The sequence below is a fragment of the Trachurus japonicus genome, chromosome 13, assembly GCF_045865225.1.
Source record: "Trachurus japonicus isolate A0001 chromosome 13, Traja_1.0".
NCBI lineage: Eukaryota > Metazoa > Chordata > Actinopteri > Carangiformes > Carangidae > Trachurus > Trachurus japonicus.
Window position 1 is genome coordinate 30,642,832 of NC_140919.1, and position 22,463 is coordinate 30,665,294.

A 22,463-nucleotide genomic window follows, 5' to 3' on the forward strand; every position below is an offset into this window, starting at 1 on the left:
CCACCTTATGCTTTATCAGCACCCTCCGATAATTTATGCAAATGTATTTATGTTGTGGTGATTTCAAAATAAATAGATATGCCTAACATAAAACCCACTGAGGGGTATTGTTTGTAGTGTCAAGGTTTTGTAAAGGAGAGGTCAGCAGACTCAGCTTCCGTTTCCAGTGATGGCATTTCATATTTGAAAAATGAGGCCTGTCACTAAATGTCATCTTCCCACCTCTTTGTCATCTCATCACTCTTTTCACAACTTGTCACATTGATGCCCAGTCTGTGACATGAGCAAACTGTTAGCTTCCTCCCAGGCAGGCTACTGGGCTTTATTAATATTTATAGAATAACAGCTTAAGGCCAGCCCCCTTGAGAGCTATCACTCTACTTTGCTGCCTAACACTTGCAAAATATATTGACAACTGCTTTTCAGCACTCCCCTGCCCCTGAAAACCTCCCTATGCAGGTGTGCAGCAGGTTTCAAACATATGCCAATTCTCTGCAGGAACAAAGAAAAGACTTTTACTCCCATTTGATTTAATAACTTGCACAACTGGGGGAGCTGATGTCATTTTTTAAAGACTTGAAAGGGACATTTTAAAAAGATCTGGGACTGAAAAATTCTGTTATTGAATAAAAAAAAATAAAAAAAGAGGTACAATCATGATGTCATGTCATGAATGTCACCCTGGTGTCTGGCTGGATGAAAAAAAGCAGGCCCTGTTGGCAGCACTCTAATGTCTCAGAGTACAGCCAGCCAGTTTGATCCAGTTTTCAGTCAAAAGTTTGGCCCAGGACCTCTACCGTACAGAAAGAAACTTCTCGTGTCACTCGTCCCTTGTCAAACATAAACGGTTGAAAAGCCGACCCTTGACGTGAAGTGATATGCACATGGACGTAATCAGAGGGGGATAGTTTCCTTCCTGAGACGGTATCTGATTGCTTGGATTACTGAGACACACAGACTTTAGACCGCTAAATTATATCATCACTCTTTTGGCCAAATAAATGTTTCCAGAGCCATCCTGATGGCTATAGGCAGACTACTGTAAACTATCCTATAATGTCATGGTTACTGTAGCATGTCCACCAAAGCATTCTCTGGTTGTCAAACCAACTTTTTAGCTCTGATGGTTTTAAAAGTATCACACAGTTTGAGACTTCTTACTAGTTTTCTGTCTAATCTTATAAATGCTCTTTCTTATGTCAAAGGGCTCAGGTAGACAGTAAACCCCTGCTGTTAAAAAGTAGTATTTCCTGACGCGGTTTTATCTCACTGACATCCATGAGCTAAATTAACATACCTTCAAGCTGCACATCCAAACGGCAGAAAAAATACCTGTGTAATTGTCTCACTGGGTAAAGGGGAAAAAAGACCCTCACCCCCCCTTCAAAATTAATCCCTTTTTATCAGGACTAAATGCATATATTATATCCTTTGAAATTGTTCTCTAACTCATTAACTTTCTCTACAGTTTCTGAAGCATATAAAATTACTTGCATGCAATTTGTAAGACAAGGTAATAACAGGTGCTGACAAGAAGCTGGTGCCACCTTAGAAAGAAAAAAACAACAACTCTGATGTGAAAATGTTTTAATGTCTTAAGTGGGACTTAATCAGTGAGGGGTATGATAAGCCTCTACATGTCCTGCACCTTCCCTTTAACAGCCCTAATTTGTATCTTTTAAAACCACCTCTGTCATAGCAATCACAGCTTAAAGTCACACTGACAAATTAGCATGAGTTCTGACAAGAAGTCAGGAGTGAAGTCAAGCACTGTGGAGTTGTAATACTGCAGGGTAAGATTTTAGTAGGCCTCCTCAGTCACAGGCGAAAGCCTTGTTTACAAGTATCCAACAGATTCATTTGTAAAGAATCAAATATTTCCATGATCCAATCGAACCAAAAATGACTACCACATTAATTAAATTACAACAAAGTACAACCCAATTTTAAATAACCTGAACATGCTTGTACTTATTCTGTTGCATCAAGCAGAACAGAGCTGAGAGTAACATGAAATTCAAATAATTAAACAACTTCAATTAAAGGGGCGGGGGGAGGGTGTGGGGGGATTCCTTGCTAAAATAACAAAAACACATCAGATTTTATGCACTACACTGCTGAAACGGCAGCACAGATTAGATATCAGGCCATGTTTGACCTGGCTGAGACAATGCTGCTGGGCTTCCAACATCAGGGTATTAGTCTAAGACCTGCCAATAAAAGGGTTTTGAATATTTTAAAAATGGATACAACAAGGAGTTTATGTTCCTAACACATCATGTTTTTTAGAACTGCAAGCTGCCTAACTTGAACAAATCTTTGAACTTTATCTAAAACTACAAGAGCAACTACTCCCTCAAAACACACATGCACATACTGTATAAAAATAATAAAAATGAATAGGGGTTTCAGACAGAAAAAATATAGGTTCTGAACCTGAAGTCTGTTCTCCACAGAACCAAAAAATAGTTGGTTTTTCCTTGCGAACCGTGATCATCAAATCAGTGAGCATGGAGAAGGCAGCGACTAACAACATGGAGAAAAAGAATATTCAGTTGTCTGCTGAAGAAACTAAATGTTTGGTTGCTATAGGGGCAAATACAGAATTTCAAGAAAAGCCTAAAAGCAGTACCAGAGAGAGCAAGTTGTATGCCAGACCTGCGGAAGAGGCTGGGTTCACTCCAACAACAGACCAAATAATCAATAAACTGGTATTACAGAGACGTCAAAAAAGCCATTTTGCCACTGTTGTGTTTACTTTCACCTGAGTAAGGTTCTCCCACTTTGGTTCTACTTAAACTGGTGTGAACTCGGGCTGGTTCACCAGAAAGAACCAAGGTTCTGAGACTCCAACAGAGCCAGGGCCAGAAGCAGAGCCCCGTCTGTCTGAAAGCAAGCACAGTGCTGCTGAAAACAAAGACATGCCACATTCACATCTTTTGATCAGAGGATTTTCATCTTCCTCAGCTGCCACACAACTACCCTGAAAAAATTCTTACACTGTTTCAGATTGAAATAAACCCTTCATAATGCTGTAGTCATATCGTCATTCAAAATGTTACACAGCCATATTGACTGCAGCCTTACAGTATACAGTAAGTTGCTTTTCCAACTGTAAATCACTGGGGTTTAATTACCTGCAAATTAACTGCCGTTTCACTATCTTGCATAAGATTATCCTGGTCATGATGAAATGCCACAAGGGAGGTTGTTCTGATGGGGAGGTTCGAAGATGCAGAAAATATAAAATACCACTTTGTTAGTCTGATAGCTGCAAGAAATGTGATGCCTGTCAACTAAAGCACCCTCATAATGTGACCTTCAAACACTGTCTGGACATCTTCTTATTCCTGTCACTTTTTTCCCATTCAACATCAAGTCCAGCCCTCACTTCACTGGCTTATTCTGCTGTCCCCAGCTGGAGCTGGCCACAGTATACACGCAACAGCATGAGTGGGCCACTTTGCTGCAATGCATTTAACTGGTGGTGTAAAATACACTGACCTGACAGTTGGACAGAGTGAGTCTACAACCAGGAGTTGGGAGCAGTTTCAAATGGTCAGCCTCACTTCTGATCCATCAGTAGTGGAGAGTTTTTAGTGTGTGCTGGGCAAGCAAACACAGAGCTGTTAGGTCAGTAATGTCAGAGATCTGCTCTATTAGAGTAAATTGTTTGATGACACTTATTCTGAGCTTCTAATTTTTTAAGCATTATTTATTTGCTTTGTATTTCTTTGTTAACTTGCAAGTACAGGTCTCTCATTTATTTGCACCAACCAAAAAATTCTGTTTTATGCATTATAATTTAGCAGCCTGATCCATATTTGATTTACTTCTGTAGTTAATTACAAGCAGCTCTCTACAGAGATGCCCAAATACAAATGGATTAGACCAAGCATATTTCAAATTTGACACAATAGAATGTTGTTTGTTGAGTAAATCACAGTATCTGAAACTAAGATTCAAGTTCATTCCCCTTTGGGTTGCATTTTAAGTACAAGAATGCTCATTTCAATCTCATACATGTTTAGTTAGATAGCTAGATATACTTTATTGATCCTAAGCTGCATGGGAAATTACAGTAAACAGTTACACTTCTGTGCATTTGGAAATTGCAAGTATCAATGGTTAAAAAAACACAATAGTATGTGTGCAGAAGGGCAACTAACTTGAGGGAAAAATCACATTTTCTAACGCTTACAGGCAGTAACAGACAAAGATACATTGCCATAATTTCTTTGGCAGGAAACACTCTTGAATGTGCTTGGCTGGGAGAATTACCATCAGAGAATATGCGGATATGCTAAGAGAACAGTGTTTGCACCACTAAGTGCACCTGGTCCCATAAAATCGCCTCATATTCTTAAAACCATGGAAGGCAACCATCAGATGTAATGACCCTCCCGAGATGGCTGCCCATCCCATCCCATTACTAGTCCACAACCATGTTTAAAAGTGGGAGAGAGACTGTGTCAGTCAAAGGTGTATTCTCATGCTTTCTATGCACGTTACCCTACTTTTGTGTATGAAAAATAATGAGAGATGATTACACAAATTTGTTTTGGCTGCTCAAGTGCAAAAGGTCTTACCTGCCTAACACCAGCCAGTATATCTTTTGTATTTTTTGTTAAAATATCAGCTTTGTGAATTTCAAACATTAAGCTTTTTTTAAGACAGTGGGGAATTCTGGGGTAATTATAAGGCGGTAGAGCATCTACAGCTTCTTTAACCACTGTTCAGTTTTCATTTCAACCACTGACCCTCTTGCCACTGGTATCTAAGATTCAGCTTCGTGTTTAAAATTAATTTCCCTTCCTTGGAACTATGCTCGTTATTTGTGCTTGCCAGTGAGAAATCACATGTTAAAACATCTACATATCCACCTAAAAATCAATGCTTCTTTTTGGGTTCATCTAAAATTTCATGCTCAAAAACCCGAGGGAATGTCCTTAAGCCATCATTTACACACCCCGTTGTCGTAATTATGTGCATTCCCAGAAATGGTGATCTTGACATGCCACCTACAGAGGCAGCAGGGAACAAACCCACAATTAGCCAGTGGCAAGACAGAAACGGTCAAAGGCAATGAAGAAGCTATATTTCTTCAACAACCTCTGAATTTTAACTTCCTCCTTTTAAAATGAAATTAAGTGTTTCAATAAAAGACACATCCTTTTGCCCCTTGGACAAAATAAAACCGAGGTTTGGCAACTGGTGAGAAATTTCACTTTTAAAAAAAGTATGCAAAATTGGAATCTCTATGTAACAGACACGAAGGGCTGTTCGTACATTATTAATGTAAGAGATGCAGGATTAATGCATGAAGTGGGACTTTGAACAGTGGCCATCAACATACTGTAGATGTGCTCTCACCTCAACTACACCCCGCCTGCTCTGAGGACAATGTTTCTACTCTGTCAAGTATTCTAAAGCGATCTGAAATGATAGGGGGAGGATGGTCGATTTACAGAAAAAAACAGGCTAAAGCTCTGCTGTACAACGGAGCAGACAAGAATATATCAAAGTAGACTGTGTAAGGATAATGAGTACCACACCTGCAGATTGTCATTAGCTTCCTGTAGAAATGAGAGTCATCTTAAAAACTGCTACATGCGTACTATGAAATGTCGGACACAAAGGGGAGTCTGTTGCTGTGTGCCCAGGAGGAGAAATACTACCCTGTGTCTGGGGGCTCAAGTGCATAATTTCAACCTCTACCTCAGTCCTCAAGTACTTTGTTTGAGTGATTCTGACTTTCAGAGCAGCAAGCAGGTGTAAGATTCCACTTCTTTGAAAAATGGATCTGATAGTTTTAGAGGAAACAGCTTAAACAGCAATGCTCCAGGATAACACAGAATGTGCAGACACATATAACACATCCACCCAAATGGAATTAATGTTTAATGCTGTTAATAAGGTGGCTTATCCCTCATCAAGATGCAAAAAAAGAGAAAAAAATGGCTTTGTTTGGGGTCTCAGAATACCAAGATGGAAGATCAAATGTTTCTTTGTTCTCTTCATATCTCCTTTCTCCTTTATGTTTATTTTGGAGCGAACTACACCAAGGCGAAATCAGCTGGGGAGTGCTCTGCATTGTAATGTTCAGGCTCTTTAGTTATTTAAGAAGTCCTTTGCCTTTTCAACATTTTTTTTTTTTTTGGGGGGGGGGGGGATTTACCATCTCACCACAAACTCATGAAGCTTTCCAAAAGCACAGAAACGCACATACTGTCTCAACCTAACAAAGTAATTCTCTTCTTGAACTGAGGTCAAGTTGACAATAGCAAGAAGAATAACTTTCACTGCAATGCTCTGCTTGTCCAGGACATAAGGCACAAAATAAGAGATTTCATATCAAACTCTTCCTCCTCTTTCGCCTCTCTCCCCCACTTCTCACCTCTCAATCCTCCTGTCCAGGCAGACAGCTGCCCACCCTGAGTCCAGTTCTGTCAGAGATTAAGGGAGAGTTTCTCGTCTTTACCCAGGCCAAGTGCTTACTTTTGGTGGGAACTGTTGGGTTTCTCTTTATAATATATGAAGGTCTTGAACCTACTCTGTGAAGTGCCTTGAGATAATGTATGTCATGAGATGGTGATATATATATTAGGTCTGGACAAATAATGGAAAAAGGTATTTAAAACAACATTTGTAGCTTGGCCCTCAATCTTGTTCATGTTGATTAATTTGGTTCATACTTTCCCCAAAGCATGGACTTGAACACATTTCAGTGACCAAAGGTCACGCCACCAATTTGTGTAATCACTTGAAACACAAACGCCAATGTCATCCTCGTAATTGAGGGTAAAAGTTTTTAAATAATCTGGATGCTGTTTTGAAGTAATATCTCCCAGTTCTATACAGTATATAGTTATACATATATAATTGAACTGAACTGCAACGAAACTGAATGTAAAGTTGTAAACAAACATGAGAGGTTTCTGTTTCTATTTAGATGTAACAGCCGTCCAGATCAAATGTACTGAGAATAATAATGGTGACTACCACGAAGAAAAACTGTTTTGCAACAGTCAATTGGTCACTTGGTTGCACCACATGCTTTTGATTTCTCCACTGTCCTTAACTTATCACACAAAGTCTGTAGCTGTCTATTCAACAATTGAAAAAGATGAGAGGGTTGTGTGTGGGGGAGAGAGAGAGAGAGAGAGAGAGAGAGAGAGAGAGAGAGGGAGAGAGAGAGAGAGAGAGAGAGAGAGAGAGAGAGAGAGAGAGAGAGAGAGAGAGAGAGAGAGAGAGAGAACGGGGGGAGGGAGAAGGAATGCAGTGCCCAGCTTTCATGTCCAATAAAGTGGTGTAATTGTGACAGCTACCCATTAGTTCTATGCGAGATAAATCACAAGATGACAGACTGCAGCTTCAACTAAACATAATGCTCCAGGCTACAAAATTCACCTCTTGTATTGTTGCACTCTGTGTTGTTAAGTTGAACAAGCAGGTACGTATGGATCACAGATTGTACAGATTAACAGAAGAAGGTGATGCATAATTTATCTGTCAATATTAAACTGAGAACGAGATCAATTTAATTTCAAGGTTTTCTGCTGTGTAAAGCAGGTTAAAGCTATTTTGCTGATTATCTTCTATTTTCAATGAACATGATTTTTTTTATTACAGTATTGCTATGCTCTGTCGTCTGAGCCACACAAGATCACGGAGAACGCACTATTCAACATCCGCAGTACATTTCTCTCAAATTCAGCCATTTCCCTCCCTAGATGATCGTACAGTTCTCACAACAATTATTACTTGAAATACACAATATCCCCCCAGAAAACTCCAGAGGGACAGAGGCATTTCATTGTTTCCTCTCTCCCTCTTATCGTTCTGCCCCCGTTCACTGCCAACGTTAGTTCAAACACAACAATCGTTTATGGAACATAACAAGGTCCAACCGCAACTTACATGTCATCCTTCTTTCAGCAATCTGTCCTTTAGAGAATAGCTCTGCGCTCAGTTCACAAGGAAACAACAACAAAGGCAAAACGACATGCAACAGATTTTTCATTTGTGACCACAGAGGGAGGCTTGTTGCCCCTCTTATCATGCAGAGAACTAGTGCTGAGGCTGCTTCTCAGAGCTCATCAGCACGACAAAGACAACTGGTAGAATGCAGCGTTGTTCTACAAAGGTTAACCTCGATGGGACCTAACAACTTCAGACTTCTCATTTGATGCCTCCGCCAAACACTTGCCATGGAGGACGAAGGGCCCCCAGATTCCCCCCGATTTAACCTCTAATATCTGAGGTCACGGGTGGCCAATGGTGGCACTTGTAACCCCTCCACCACCACCACTACACACCCACACAAAGTTGTTTCTCAATAGTCTGGGAAAAGACTGAGAGTGAAAATTTCACAAAACTTCAGTATTTTTATTCTCCACAATTTTTAGTCAAATTATTGTCAAAACATTCACTTGAATCACAATAGAGGAAGTTCCCTTTTTAATGCCAAATACCAATCTCAAGCTTTAAGGTAATTATGGGTTACCGTGAATTCTGAGAACATTAGACTTTTTGATTCATTAGAGTGAATGCTGTGAAATTTAGTTTGACATGAAAGAGTTCAACACACCTAACTTTGTAACATTTCACACTTAATACATCTCTTGGTATTCATTTGCTAATGACTTGATAAATTATATTCAAATAATTCTAATATGTGATGTGGCATGAGCTAAAAATGTACTTCTAGTATAAGTAATACCAAATCTCTAGTTAGTGTGTGGCTCTGTGTGTGTGTGTATGTGTTAAGTCTTACAACTTGCCCAATCAGCGTGCAGGGCTGGTCTAAGCCGTGCATAGGGCCCCAACAATGACTCCCAGGGGTCCTACTCACGCTTTTACTCCTCCGGTCTAGAGAGCTCCCTTCAATTATTTCACTTGATTCAACTGGTTCTATTGTGGTCTCATGTGATGATGCTTTCTCTATGTCAAATAAAACAGTAAACATTTTAAAAAAGGCCAACTGCCAGATCAAACTGTGGTTAATTTTATATTTAATTTGACATTATTGACTTTGATTTGATTTATTTTGGCGTTGTTAAAATCATAGTATTTCACTTTGTGGAGATCTGTTTGGGAATTACTTCACTTTTTTCCAGTAGGCTATTTTCAATCTGTGAAAAACTACAAGTCACATAGTTTCCCTTATCCTTACCATGTGGTTAATTTGGTCAATTTAAAACAGGACCAACAGACAAAGCCACAATCCACTGGGCTGGTACTGAGACAGCACTAGCTACTGTACAGTGTAGAGGGGCTACTACAAAGTTGAATATGGACTCACCTGTATAAAGAGAAGGAGAAAAGAAGAGAAAGGGGTGGGGTGTTTTAACCCTGACCAGAACAAATCTACATTTCCCTCATAGGCCTTTAAATTAAAACAACACTGTGTGTAGTCATGTAACTGGCAGCATATTCAGAGACAGTCGCAGAACACAAGGTTACCAGCCATATGTCGGTCCTCGTACAGCAGAGCACTTTAACCTACCTCTAAATTCAGAAAGCAAGTCTGCCTCCGTCTTCATCCGTTATTTATGTACCTATCTCACATCATTTAGGGCGAGCTGCAGCCGTCCCTGCTCCCGAGGCAGCCAGGAGAGCGGCAACAATGGACTTTTTCATACCTTCCTAGCTATCAAATTCACACGGTGCGATGTTAAGGCGGACCACGAACCCGTTAAGCTGCTAAAACCGAGGAGCAGGTAGCCTACCGTGCTGCGCCGTTCACGAAGCACCGTAAATCTCCCACCCCCCCCGTCCGATGAATAACATGCGGAGTACGGGCAGATTCATCAAGATACAGCATGAACAAACGATGCAAATAGCGTAAAAATAAAACATTCAAAGAGAAAATATCGGGCTGAGGTGAAACTGGTCGCGGCTCTCTACATTAGTTCTCCGTGTATGCTCCGCTTACTGCATGATGCTTGTGTGCAGCTGCCTTGCCTTTTCTGCAACACTGGCAAAAAAAAATCTCATCTCACTAAAATTAACCTTACCATTCTGAAGAGACATCCAATGTAGCAGGCCGGTGCCGTTGACAATTCACCAATATAGTCTTGGGATGCCCCCCTAAAACAGCCCTTTTGCTTCTACTTCGTCTCCTCTTCTTCCCTCCGTTTCGTTTTGATAGTAGCCAGAGCCGAGTGTATTTCCAGTGAGCACGACACGGTACGGTGGAGAGAAAAAAATCCTCCTCCTCCTCCTTCTGCTCTTCCAAGGTGCTGCTGCTGCTGCTGCTGCTGCTGCTGCTGCTCACAGCGCTGTCAGAGAGGCACACATGGAGGAGAGAGGCAGCAGTCCAAGATGCCCATTAACACGCACACACCTAATTGAACGCCGTGAAGAAGGAGAACAAGAAGAAAACCCTCCGGGAGAACTATGTGAAATAGTCCCAGGACACACAGCGAGAGATAAGGTGACACGCCAGGCGCTCTGCCGGGGAGTGACAGGCTGCGTGGTCCCTCACGATTTACACTTACGAGTTTGGAGCAGGGACGTGGAGCTGTGCGTGGTCGCCCCCTTCGGTCCTGGGCTACAGTCCCTGCAAATATGTGCTTTGGTGTTTCTGCTATACTACATTAAATAATCCAAGAAGAAATTAAAGTACAAAGAGATTAGTAATATATACTATATATATATATATATATATATATATATATATATATATATATATATATATATATATATATATATATATATATATATATATATAAAGGGCCTTTCAAAAATAGATGAACTAACTGGATGAATAAACACAATATAAGGTTAATAATAATCAAGTTGTATCAGGACTTGTAAGACAACTCTGTATCCATTATATTAATATAAACCATTTCCAACTGATGTGAAATGTCCTCCAAGAAAACAGGTCATAATTATGAGATACTATCCCACATAGACTGTTTTTTCTTTTTCTTTACTTTCAAGACAATATAATTGTATGAGCTTCTCTGCAGAATTGTTTAACACATTCCTAAATTTCCACCAGTTTATCTATTTGTTCACCTGGCAGGGATATGCTTATTTATTTTTTTGTTTGAATTGGGATTTCCCTTCTTCAATAATTACACTGAAGATTAGAGGCCAATGTATAATCAGCTGTAAATGTTTGACTTGTTTGCGAAGCCTTGATAAATATTTAAGGAGAAGCAGCAACATCTCAGTATTAACTGTAGTATTTAAACAATTTTCAATTTCAACCTTGAGATTTTTCATTTAAATCTAAAGGAACACATTTCGGCATTTGGATATGAAGGGTCTCACCTATGTCTAAATAAATAACTTTAATGTACAAATATACACCTAAATATTCCAACATTTGTCAACGCACCTAAGTGTTTTCTTTAACCTATGCTGAGACCTCCGACACAACAGTTTGGTAGACTAGCGAGGAAAGAGACCATCTGTCTTGTTCCATCTGACAATACTTTTGTCTGGCCAGGTTCTGATCCTAAATCCATTGCCCTATACTTATCTCCAACTCCTAGTTTCTCCTTGTGGGTTAAAAAGACTGGTCAAGAGTTCCTGGCCCTAGAAGTGTGTTTGGTCACCCAGAGAACAAGAGAGGGGCCATGTGTGGCCTTTAATTCACTGCATTGTCTGCCAAAAGCTAATCTTGGCCAGGCTCAGAGTCTTACTGCTCACTCGCTGTGAATGGATGAGTGAAAAGTTAAATATGCTTTCAAATGTAAAACTGAGGACTGGCCTGGTATTGTGGTCATGTCTTTTGGGGAATGTGAGATTTGCCGTTGACCCAGGCAACAGGAGGGAAGGGGCCAGTTTCAGTTAGAGAAGCTGCATTCAGTCCATGTTTGCAGGTGGTGGGCTGTAATTCACTGCTTATGCACCGATTTTCATGTGGCCTCATGTGTGAAAAATAAATGGTGCAGGTTGCACCTTGTAGCTCACAGTTGTTGTCATACTGAACTGTCGACCAGAATTTATGGCATATTGCATGCCGCACACCAAACCCACATTTTAAAGTCGACGTCTATAATGTGACCTGTACGATCCAGACAGCAACTTCAATTACACGCCACTGTCTGATCAAAACCTCTTGTGTTTTATGGAACTTAGCTATCTGCGCACACTCATAAACTATCTTTGGTATCGTGTGTCCAAGACAATGTGAGAGGGGCAGCTAGTAGTGAAGAACCTACAGAAAATCATTATCTGAAACTGCAGCTCCCTTCTGTCTCATGGAGCTTTAACTTTCAGTCCATTGTTTAACTGTCCGAACCACAAGTGCTCTGTTTTGGTTCACTCTCACAGTATTGTTGTGGCAGTTGTTTTTTCAGCGTTAAAAGCTCAAAGAAACCCACTCCACACTGCCTGCACAGCACCAACCAGCAGACAGACACAGTTAGCCAGTGAACACAGTGGAGTATTTAGCTGCCAGATATTTCCCTCAGGAGTCTGCAGAGACCAGGAAATGGAGCTAAAAGTGAGTGAATGTGTTTCCAGAAACGCAACTCCAAATGAATGATAATGTGACTCTGTAACTGCTGGATGCGTAAATAAGCAAGTCTTTGTGCCATATCAGCTTAAAAGGCTGATGATATGTATCAGTTATTGTAGGTTTACAGTAAAAAAAAAAAAAAAAAAAAAAGATGTAAATGGAATCATCTATGTGGTGAAACTGGGCTTGGGGGAAATAAGAAAAAGATAAGGAAATGGAATATAAATAAGAATATACTGTAGCGTAAAATGATCGTATGAACATACACAAATAGCAGAAACAGCACCATAAGGAACATAAAATAAGTGCAGTCGAAGACACTTGGAGGGTGCAAACCTCTGCCAACACTCAACATTATCCCTGTCACTAATTTTTAATTGATAACCTTACCATCCCCCTCGTATCTTGGATTAAGTCAGCATCTCCATTAGTTTCAGTGCTTCATTAGTTACGGCTACAAAACACTCTTGTCTATTGGAAGTCCTGCACCTGCATCTGAAGATGAGAGGATGTCCTGCTGGCAGTCAGAATAAAGCACCAACAAACAGGTGAAAACACCTCAGGCCATGGAAACTTAAGACTGAAATGACAAATATGTGTAATAAAAATAAATATATGAAATCAGCGCTCTGTGAAATAAGTTTCAAAATTATACAGAAAAGCAGCCAAGGAGCTATACATCAACACATGTACTCAGATCACAGCTGTACAGCTGTTCTCTTCATCAAAACTCCAGATGGAGATACAGTACCTGCCCAGATAAGTGACAGTTGAATGAATGCACATGGTTGTCTGCTCTCATAATCACTGCTATAATTAGAATGTGCTGTTTATATGGAGACAGTGTGCACAAAAAACATTGTACTGTGTAATCATAGATTCATACCTACTGACTTTGTCAGAGGTAGTGAACCTAGCAAGTATCATGATGTTCAAACTCCTGATTGGATTATGTGATCTGTGTTAACAAATGAAGCCTTAGTTGTCAATCAATATTATATGGGTGCATGTAGATTTCTGTCTGCTGTGAACAACTGAATATTACACTCAGTTGCTGTGTGAGATTTCTGACTGCAGCATTGTGTTCTTGTAATATCCAAAGAAAAATAAATGTGTTTGCTTTTGAATCAAGGCTTAGTGCTGTGACTCAAATTATATGCCCCATAAAACTCCTAATTAGGGTATGCTTGGTTATGCTGTATTCCCACTCTGTCTTTTTTTTCTCTTCACTTTTTTATTTCTTTGTTAATGAACAAAGGAAATCATTAGAAAACACAGGCATAATGTATGTGGTATGAGGTTCCCTCTTCTTGATATAATGCTGTAAAGCAATGGTGGCATTTTGTTGTATAGCATTTCATCTCATAGCAGAAATATTTTGGGGACATGATAACTTTTAATTTATACATTTCACTGGATTAAACTTTTTGAAATGTAAGGTCATACATACATAAGTGGTATATAAGTAGTTGAGACGGTAAAGGTATGGCTGAAGATCTCTCATTCCCTGTTTAATGCTTAAAACATTCAGGGAAAAATGGTGTCTGTAACTTTGGTTCAGTAAACTCTTACTCTGACTTTTAGGTTTTAAAATACGTGCTACTCTTCAAACTAGACTATGACTAATCAAAAAGGTTGAATAGCACTCACCTTTATATTTTGGCTACATTATTTTCAGGCTTGTGTATACAAATGGAGGGATCTGGCAACAGGTTAAAGTTACACTGAAGATATTTTTGTATAAAATAGCAATCAAAAGCGCCATCAGGCAAAATCAAACTGTAGTGCATAGAGAAGACTTTCTCATCTCCTAACAGAGAGTGTTGATTCACTCATTTTATTATTTAACACGCCTGCAGCAAAATATAAACTATATGCTAAAATCCGCAGCTCTTTACCTGGCTGATGTGGGTCTCTCGTCTCTCTTGATTAAGTAGCAATCGAGCGCAAAGTGTGGCAGCTAAAAGGCTTCATGTAAACTTGAATGTTAGTTATTCAAATTAGTCAGTGTGGCTTCTTCAGCTTGATGAACAAAAATCCAAATCACTTCGAAATCATAGTCAAGTTATGAGTAATGCTCATAGCTTGAACATTAATGAAGCAAACATGTTTGTTAGGCTGGCACAAACAAATCAAAATGGTTTCATTAATAACCTCATCAGATGGGCTGCAAACATCAGAGAGATTTCAAACTTTGTCCTGTGAATTTATCCTGTTTGTCAAGATGCTTTAGCATTTTCAGATCTTAAAGAGCGGATCATTAGGTTTTATATTATGTATATCTATATATGTTTTAAAAGAAAAAAAAAAAAAAATATATATATATATATATAAAGTAATTTTCTGTGTTGATGCATTTCTTTCTTTGGCATTTATTACTCAGCATCCCTTGCAAGTGTTCAAAAGCTCTTAGTAAATAACAACATAATATCACAACAAGGTGAACATGAATAAACCTATCTATAACTATATATAAAATATATATATATATAAGGTCATTTGAAGCTACTCCTCCACTGATGCGTGTTAATACAAGTCTGGTGTTGTTCACTCGTATACACACACAAGAGCAGCGTCACTAAAGTCCTTTGGGAAACACTGAAACATTTCTAAGAACTATCATTATTTCAATTACATTATGCTACACAAACCTGAGGCAACAAGTGTGTGATGGATTGTTTATTCCAGTGCCGCATCATCTGAGAGAAGAACACTCTAATTTACTCTAAAGCACCTTTCCAGCTCACTGGTCTTGATTTGGGCACACATTTGGACCCAAAATGTTTGGTAAATTACTATCAGAGAAACATCAGCTGTGATGAACCACCCATTATTCCTTGGCTTTATTTCTAAATTGCCCACTTAATAGCAACTGGGCCTGAGCAGACTTCGTACATTAAGATCCAGTTTATGTTTGCATTTCGTTTTGCCCTGCTGCCTTGGCGATTGCCTCTTTCAGTGCTGCAGAAGAAAACTATTTTTAGAAACTTCTCTGTCTTTTGATGTTCTCTCAAGATCCTCGTGCTGACAGCAAGTGAAATACCACTTCCAATTGTTTGTTTGCTTTCAATTTTAGCGAACCAGTTTGAGGATTTTCTCGTCAAATTGCCAAGTCAAACCCTGCTTCCATCACAACTTTGTTGCATGGCAAACTTTCACTGCAGTTCTCATGCTTGTCAATTTGAAGCTGTTGCCCTCAAACTGTAATAGGATCAGGGCTACGAGCTGCTTCCACATGATTGATGAAAGATTAAAAGGATTGTTGAGACTGAAGGCACATTTAGCTCCCTGCTGAGGTCCAATTTCTTGTCCTTGTGCTGGCAGTAGGGCTGCCACCATGCAGATGAGAAGATCACTGCAGTGAATGTCGATAATGTGAAACGGTTGTGAGTAAGTCTTGGGAGACATGGCGACAGGGACAAGCAAGCAATTTTTAATCGGACCATTCTCTTTCCTCTGCAACACTAGTGTCAGTAATGGTCATGGAGGTGAAAGAAAAAATGAAAAGACTTTGAAAGGGAAAAGAAAAGTGTGAGGGAAAAAAATCGCAAACAGCACACATACAAATGGCTGTGAATTCATGTTATTACATGACCGTAGTGTTGATTTCTGCTGTTAGTGATCATGACCTGGAAACATATGACAGTTTCTTGATTGAAGACAAATGGCCTCACACAAATCCAATTATCAACTTTGTTAACTTAGCTTTGTCCTTCATGCATAAGCACAGTTATGGTTGATTTAGATCATACAGCAAACACGGATCTCACAACCACTGCACTGTTAAAAATAGAATCAAGAACACCTTGCCTTCTGATCCAAATCTAGTGAATATAATGCATATTTAGGGGCAAATGTATTCATCTGGGCATAATGCTATTCTTTCTTAGATGCAATTTTCTTTCCTGGTTGGCCAGAGCATCGTCACTGGAAGAGTAATGAGCGCGATGTCCAACACAATAATCAAACCTGCTATTTTTTTTAAACACATCGGCAACAGCGACCACTGATCTGGACTGCAATTGTCGTTATTCTTTCATTCGAAAGGAAAACCACACCATGGTCCGTCAACGAGTGTGTTTGGAGCTAAACAGGATCGAAAAAAGGGAGCTAGATGGAGCGGTTGTAGCAGCCGTGCTATGCTGACCCCGTCCATGTTGAGAAGGTACTGAGAAGTACTCATTTGTAATGGAAAATGACCTAAACCAAGTCGAGTCGTATCAAGCTGAGTAGAGCTGTAACTGTGTAGTGGAACAAGGCCAGTAGTGTCAACTCTCTCCCACATGGTATCCATGTCACATAGGAGCCCTGTAATTACAGGCCATACAGCTACATAAAGAATTGGCATTTGAATGAAAGGAGGTGTTAACTTATTATTTGCATAGAGTAGAGTGTTCTCTGTTGTATTATGCAGTTATATGGGACGTGACATACAGTACTGTACCTTTGACACCTTGAGGTGTCGTCCAGTCATTACTGTTGGACAGATTTGATTGATTAAAGCACTTCATTAATGTTTTTATTGACTTTATAAAGCTGCAGCATAGAGCATGTTCTGTCATTGTGCTCACAGTGTGCTTTGTGTAATGGCTAACACACCAGCTGACTTATTTGTCTGAAACAGAAACGCTGGCTGAGTTTTGCCCTTGAGAATCTGTCATCCCCGTGACCTGAGCCATTACTCTGTGGAGGCATATGATTAGTGGCAACCAACAGAAATAACGACTGCATGTCCATCAAAATCAAGTTGCGGCTCTGCGCCCTGACTGTGTTGTCTTAATATGAGCTGAAGTGTGGTGTCAGGGTCTGGGGTCAATTCACCGATTCAGCAGTGCATTAAGTCAGTGCCTAAGCCAGCTCACCACCACTGACATTTATTAATATGTGTCCCTAAGCAGAAAATAGCTGTAACATGTCACCAACGACACGCTCAGAGGCAGGGTATTTGAAAAGTAGAGCAGCTTATGCACTGATGCATGCAAATATATTGAATACCATACAGATGAAATGAACAGTAAATTACAAAACACTCATACAGGAGTGCAGACTCACACATACTGTATGTATGTCATCATAAACTGTAAGCAGTGCAACAATAATACTTTTTTTAATCATCCAATTTCCTTCAACTGTAGAGGAAAGATTAGATCCTTGTTGAGGCATCTACAATTGATTGAGACAACTGAAAGAGACAATATACAAGCAGAGTGTTACCTCATTCAGAAGTAGAGAAAAGGCCCTTGATCAGTACAGTTCACATCTGACTATGAATGTAATCAGGATTTTTTGCTAAGATCCCACTCTGAAGACCACTCAAAGCCATCAGCTATTATCAGTGCCAATGGGAAAAAATGACTGAGTCATAACTGGCAAAGAGGGGAGCTGAGCTGCCTGCTTGTAAATGAGTGTGGTGCATAACAGTCTTCATGCATGTCACGAACCACCCATCATTACTTTTACAGGGGCTGATTTGAGTCACAGTCTAACATATGGCCAACGATGCCTTGGACTGTCTACACAATATGTATAATAAGACCAGATGTTTTCCAAAAATATAAGATGCATGTAGCCTATATGTAAAGTACAGAGAGGATGTGGTTCATGCAACATTTTTAGAAAGTTGTATTCAAGAAAAGCAGTACAATACAACTTTACAGAAGTTCTTCAATCTTATTTTACAAATAAAAATGCAATTATTAATGGCTGGGATGAGTCAGTGTCAATTTGATTATTCCACATCACAAATGAAGTCACATGCTACAGTAGTGCAAATTACTGCACAATTATTTGCTTCGGGCTTTAATTACAATGATTGCATGATTCATACACTGAAGCCATACAGGATGTGTGACATCACTTGGTACTTGGTACACACACACCACACACACACACACACTATACTGAGGTCCTATAAGCCTTTTTAGTCTGCACTTAAATGACCATTTCTTTAAAGCAACACACAGCAGGAAAAGATAATTTCCATAACACCAAATTGGCCTATTTGCACTACATCCAAAGTAGCTGAGATCTGTCTCAGTAAGTAGAGGTGGGACACCTATCTCTAATTCAATTCTACTTTACTGGCTTAAAGCAGAAGTAAGCAATATTTTTGTGTTAATATAAGTCTTAAATAGTTATATCTTCCGACAGCAATCACTTACATAGAGTGTTTGGACCGAAACACGGGTCTCTCAGTCACTCTGCTCTGCTCTGAGCCGAGGAGAAAACTTTTCTCGTATCCTACAAGTTTTATCCAATGAGGAGAGAGAACGGCATGAAGGGCTGTGTGTGCAGCCAGAGCCAGTCTGATGCAGCCAAGGGATGCGCCTGAATGTGGTGACGTAGGGACGAGTGCGGGGGCTGCTAACTCCATCGGCTGACAAGACGTTATGGTGCGTTCAAGGCAACTCGTAACTCGTGTTTTTCCGACCTGTGAAGTCGTACCAGTTTGATCTGGTACGAGTTCACGGGTCGGAAGTTACGAGTGGCCGTTATAGTGACTTTCACAGGTAAAACAGGTCGGAAAAACACAAGTGGGTTGCCTGAAACGCTACAAAGTCTTAAGTCGTGACTTGAAGCTGTAATTTACGGTTTCAAAAGCCTGCCTGGAACGCAGCATTAGCCAAAACAACCGGATCGCTTACTTCTGCTTTAAGCAGGTAGGACAAGGATACGTTTACATTTAATTCTTGCATAAAGCTTGAACATAGCCTGACAGAGCCAACCTAAGTCTTGCAGGCTCTGTTATTCTCACAAAGTCCTCAGCAAACTTTGGCTTTAGTCGCGCTTGTGATAACAATTACCGTACTAGGCCTGTGAATATTCTCATTTGTCCAGATACAGGTATTTAACCTCTGTGGGGGCGTTCACAAGACCGATGATGTCCTCCTAAAAAAATGTTATGACTGCTGTATAACATCTGTTCTCTGAAGGAGAGGAACGAGGTACAACACATAGTATGGGATATTAAGCCCTCGCTTGGTCTAACTACAGACATCTCTATTCACGTCCTTAAGGACATATACTGTAGGCCCTGCACAGACAAACAATTGGTCACATAAATGCACACCCTGGGTGTGGTCTATGTACTAAGTGTGTAGTGCAGGCACAGGGCACAAGGACTGTAACCTCCTCTGCTCCAGATGCAAACGGAGGGGGACAGAAGCTCAAAAGTTCCAAAGTCATAGAGCTATACTGTAGGTTGTGGGGATAATCTTAGGCAAATACGCCGCATTCAGATGCAGTGTAACCTTAGATCCATCTGGAGTGAACTGGGTACAAGAGGGATGCAAAGATAATTCATGAAGGATTGCCCACCCGCTTTGCAGAAGTCAAAGCGAGAAGCAGTGCAGTCTTGCATGAAGGAAATTTCAGGCCTCAGCCTGTGGACTCCTTTCAGGACGGGCATGGCAAGACAGTGAGCACCAGTGAGCGTCACTCCATCGAAACCAATATGGCAGGCAGATATACCGTAGCTGCCAAATAGACTTTAACTGTAGAGAAAAGGAAACGCTTGTCCAGCAGCTCGGATGATGCCCTCACACTTTGGATTGTTGCCACCACATTTGAGGGCAGACTCTTTTAAGGGTTTACCTGCTATTAAACTGGACCTCTCAACAGGTAGGCATGGAGCTACTACAGTTCTGGGGAAGGGCGAATCACCTCTCCTCTGCCTTCTGGCCTGGCAGGTCCCAGCGGAGTAATAGCTGTCAGGGTCTTGCAACAAACAGACTTATTATCTGGGCGTGCCATGACTTCGCTGGCCAGTGAGGGGCCACCAGGGTCAGGGAGAGGCCCTGCTGGCACACAGCAATACTACAGCAATCATATGCCATCATGCCTGTCAGCTGTAAAAAAAAAAAAAAAAAAAAAATGAAATGTTGTTTGCTTCCCATTTTTGGGGCACTTGTGCATTGTGCTTGGGAGACTGTGTGGGTTGTGCTTGGGGAGACTGTGTTTAGGGAGTGCAGTGCCGCTTGGGACTGAATCCCTGAAGAAAAACATAAACAGACAACAAGGGCGGAAGTGTCTCCCTGCTGCTGGAGCCCTTCTCAACTCAATCCCGAAGCTAGGATGACTGTGTCTTCTTTATCCTGGGCACTGAGCTCCATTGGAGGCCTGGTGGCAGACCCTTGCTCTAAGCCGAATGGCATGGATTCTGACCGGATGTTTGTTGCTTCACCAGCTGGGGGCCCAAACCCACAGGTGGCACTGTGCTCTTGGGAGGAGGCGTCAGTACCAGCTCGAATGACTATCCAAATAAACCCTCAGTTGACACTGGCTCTTCCAAATAGACAGCCCTATCCCAATCAACAATGTCAGAGAGTGTCCTGCTGGAGTCTCTAACTTTGTTTAGGAGAGGGGCCAGCGGACTGTTAGGGGGCATACGTGTCCCAAGCTCTGCCAGACACATGGCTTGATATGTCTGAAACATGGTGACAGAGCTCAGTGCACTGGCTGTGCTTGCTTGTGCACTATAAAACTTCTCCAGCTGCAGCATCCAAATACTGCCCATACCTGGGCATAGTGGCACAGCCGCATGGGCAGGCAGCAGTTTGTTCCATGTAGATGTTGGCTCAATGACAAAATCTGAGAACAGAGGCAGGCTGTTCTTGACAGTCATTGGTTCAGGAGGGAGGAAAAATCCAGCTAACTGCAACGGTTTCTGAGTCGGGGAGGAGAGGGACACTCCACTTCCAGCTTCTCAGCTGCATGACGGTACTGCAAAGGGAAGGATGTGTCAACCTGGTCAACCAGCTGTTCATCCAGTGATATGCCATGCATGTCTTTTGGCAAAGCCAAAGTCCAGTAAGTCATTGTCCTCACGGCAGGAGGCCAGTCCAATGGTGTCTTCACACAAAGGCTCCTCGTCGTCGGATTCAGACAAAGCTTGGTCCTTGGTCTTGGAGAGGCAAAGGGTCCTGTTGTGCCACAGCTGTCTTTCCCAGAACTCTCTCCACAAACTTGACTCGCCTCTCTAGGGTTGAGTTCAGGGCACACAAGAATCAGGCTCAGTCAAGGCCCTCCTGGGTGAACAATCTCCAGGCTGATGGGACACGCTTGGTGAAGATGTTTTTCTGGCTAGGACTGGGGACAGTAGACTTTCTCTTCACCTGCTTAGGCTCTGTACTCATACCAATCAACAACCATCAATGACAACAAAGGTGGGGTGTTCATAGCGAAGTGACGAATGGTGTGACGTGGGTATATGCAGGCCCCGCCTATACTCACATAGTACGTCACCAAAGATCATCTCCCTTCAAGGCGTGGACAGAGGTGTCTTCAGTTAGGCCATGCAAGGGCGTGATATCCCATACTATATGTGTTGTACCAAGTGAATCAACTGAAAGGGAACATATGAGTATTTACTTCTAATGAGGATCCAAGATCTATCATAGATATTCCTCACCTCATGCGATTTCATAGGCCAATTCCTTCTTCATATTTCATCATATTTCGTAGTAGCTACCATATATTTTCCAGTTTAAAACCCTGAATTACAACTCAAACTCAGCCCTGCGAAGTGCAGGTCGGATGCTGGAAGCATTTATGTTAATGTTCATCAAAGGTGGGCACTTCTAAATCATCCTTTGATGGTTAGAAACAGTCACCTGCAAAGTAATTTTAATATACAGCCTTTGAGGAAGCCCTCAACCCAAGCCTGTCTGTTGTCTTTGCCATACTTTAATGAGCTAGCTTTTTCATATTTTGGATCATTAATTTAGCACTAACCCAGGTTTGAACATCAATATTGATATCACAGCAGGCAACACGAGGAATGGTGTTTAGTGAAATTAGAGCTTTCCTTCTCATGTTCACTGTTAGAATTAAGTGCAGAAATCAGGCTATTTCTTAAATAGTTTGGCTAAGAGACTGTTTGCTGCTCTAGAGACAAATTTCCTTGCAAGGTGTTTGACAGTGGTTTTCCATGTGTGTGAACCATTTAATATACAGAGTAATCAAGACAAACCTCAACCTTGCA

The 22,463-nt window shown here is 40.9% G+C and overlaps 1 protein-coding gene across 9 annotated transcripts in view; it reads right to left on the reverse strand.

Moving 5' to 3' along the window:
• The window catches only part of tenm4 (teneurin transmembrane protein 4), a 145,049-nt gene extending 134,663 nt beyond the window's left edge, over positions 1-10,386 (reverse strand). For 5 of the 9 annotated variants that reach the window (XM_085795905.1, XM_085795902.1, XM_085795901.1 and 2 more), the window contains exon 1: positions 10,020-10,366. The gene's annotated coding sequence lies outside the window, so the exon portion shown is untranslated. Of the gene's footprint in view, positions 1-9,508; positions 9,529-10,019 lie in introns of those variants that run through there. The other 4 variants (XM_085795900.1, XM_085795898.1, XM_085795906.1 and 1 more) reach the window with 3 other exon arrangements.
• Positions 10,387-22,463: the final 12,077 nt, after the last annotated feature.